This window comes from Trachymyrmex septentrionalis, unplaced genomic scaffold (genome assembly GCF_001594115.1).
Source record: "Trachymyrmex septentrionalis isolate Tsep2-gDNA-1 unplaced genomic scaffold, Tsep1.0 scaffold13, whole genome shotgun sequence".
NCBI lineage: Eukaryota > Metazoa > Arthropoda > Insecta > Hymenoptera > Formicidae > Trachymyrmex > Trachymyrmex septentrionalis.
Genome location: NW_017304438.1, coordinates 4,187,539 through 4,190,596, shown reverse-complemented (window position 1 = coordinate 4,190,596; position 3,058 = coordinate 4,187,539).

Below are 3,058 nucleotides of genomic sequence, written 5' to 3'. Positions count from 1 at the left end.
CACACACACACACACACACACACACACACACACACACACACACACACACATAATACATATATATAATACATATATATAATACATAAATTAATAATTAATAATATTCTAAGTGTGTGTGTGTGTGTGTAGCAGAGGATATCCAATACCTAAAAACAATTTCTTAAATTAAAATTAGACAATTAAATATATACATTCGTAACCACATTTTTGTTAAAGCAATCATCAAAAAATAAGCAAATTACTTGTATAAAATTTAAATTTATTTGCTTAATAATTTGGATTTAAACAAATAATCATTCTATCCATATTAATCATACTAAATTCCTATTGTTATTGAGACAGTCTATTACTAACATTATTATTAGTGGGAGAACATTTAGTAAAATTAAGAAAGTGATGAAAATTGTACCCTAAAATATATCATTAAATTAATTTTGCAACTGAACTTCAAAATATATATATGTAGCAATTGTTATTGATAAAATTATTACTTCCAGGAACTGACGAGAAATTAATTAATTTCCCGAAATTAATTCCGATCTTGTACAAGAATTTCCAACGGAACACTTAAACTAGACTTTGCGAATGGACTTTACGGAAAGCGATGAGGAATAACTCTCCATGATGAAAACAATTACAACTTTTCATCGATACAAATCACGCATTTACTAGCATCTATCTGATGCGAAAGATAGCGATGAGGTGTCTTTGTATATAATAAATTCATCAAATCGTTAAGATATATTTATAAGTTATAATTCTATAATGTTAAAAATGTAAATGTCAACAAGTAAGCAAGAAGTTAATATTTATTGCTTCAATCAAAGTTCCAATCTTTATGACTTATTTAATAAATATGTATACTATTTTAAGTACGAAAGAAAAATGACAATTATTCTAAACATCAAATTTTTAATTAGAAGTCACTCAAAATTATTAATAACTTTTTGATATTTAAAATAAAATCCAAATTGATATTTAAAATAAAACCCAAATTGAAAAAAGAAGTTTCAAGATAAAACATTTGTCACAAACTTGTAAAATTAATAAATAATTTTTGTAATATGTTTCGTCGATTTCGTATAATTTACATCAATAAAGCAACATAAAATTTTGTTTACTACGGCAAAATAAATGCTATTTGTATTAAATAGATATTCAATACATATTGTATATATCCCAATAAATATATAATGTATTAGTAATTATTGTGCAAATTACAAAAGTAAATATGATGACATTTATCTGGACATAGTTTACATAAATTCTATATCACATACCTATTATTATTATACATACATTTATTTACAATAAAATTAATTACAATATAATTTGTACATGTATAGAATTTTACAAAAAAGTTTAATTTCAGAGGAGCTGAAAAGGCAATAAAATTTAAAATTAATTAAAAATTTTATTTAATTGTTAATCCCTCTTTTCTAATTCAAGTATGTATGATACAGATGTATCCCTATCTATATGTTACAGTTTACTGTTTAAATTTATTATGTGATATTTTTTTAGTTTTATTATATTTATTTTTTTATTTTTAAAATAAAATTTAATTACCCGATCGCGAAATTTATTTAAGTGCCATTTAATTTGTAATAATTTAATTTCTTAATTTAAAATGGTTGTGTTTATCCCTACCTATCCATACTTATTGTCTCTACCTACACAGTCTCTACTTATCTATACTTTAATGTCCTACCTACCCGTATTTTTATTTGTTGCTTATTCAAGTACATCTATCTCCACCCGTGTATACCTACTTATACACATTACCTATTTTATAAGTACCTACTTCATATACAATAACACCGCAAATATATGTAATACGTTAATGAATACATTCATCAAAGAAAGTAGTTTTTCAATTGTAAAAAATTCTTGAATACGATTTGGTTTGGTTCCTTATGGATTTAAATGTATAAACCAATTATGTTGAAGAATTTTACAACAATTGCAAAGCTGCTTTCTCTGCTGAATGCAGCTAACGCCTAACCATCTCCTATCGTATGCTGATAAATTTAGCGAGATGATCTAATCGCGATTATAATAATAATAAATAAGTAATAAACAGTAATTATTAAAACAGACTTTCAATCTTTAAAATACAAAAAAAAATTAACAAATAATTATTAACAGGACTAATGAGAGTCAACACGGATAATCAAACGCAAGCTTTGTATATTAAAAAATCTCATTAGTCCTGTTGTTTATTGATTATTTTTGTATTTTAAATATATAATATTTCAAAAAAATATAAGAACTCGCAATTTGCGAGTAAGTTACCCTCCCGAATATTCAGTTTATCTTTATACACTGAGAAAAAAAATTTGTTCAACTAACTATACACACATGTAGTTGTTTGAAGATTTGATTAATTCAATTAAACAAAATTTGATAAAATAATCAAATCTGCAAATAACTAAATGTGTTTAGTTCGTTAAACAAATTTTTTTTCAGTGTACATGTACTTTTAAAAACTTAAATTAGTGTTATACATCAACCTACTTCGCGTATACTCTTAGATATTCTTTTTTCTTCTGGCCAGATTAAACTCACCTTTCGTTGCTCCTGGCCAATATTCTGGCTTTAAATGCCAGAAACAATAAGACAATAAGAAGAAATACTCTGCCGACTGCTGCCGATTAATATTGCCGGCAATAAGCGTAAGATTTTACGCTTATGTACGATGCGCGAAACACGAACGCGTCGCGAAAGGGCCATCATATCAATGAATTTGACTAAATAGTAATATGAATAATTATCAATAATAATAAGTTAATTAATATATAACAAAGAAATGTCACGTTTATTCTCTATTCGTGTTTATTCTAAATTAAAAATATAAATATTCGACTAAAAATACCTAAATTTTAAAAATCTTTAAGTCAATAACATTTCAAAAGTCTCGAATATTAAACTAAATTAAATTTTTTAATATAAACATTGCTCTATATAAAAAAAATAAAATTTTAATTTAAAAATAAACTGAAAATGACTAAATCGATTATTATCCGATAAAATTTAAGGCCCATGTACGTATTTTTAA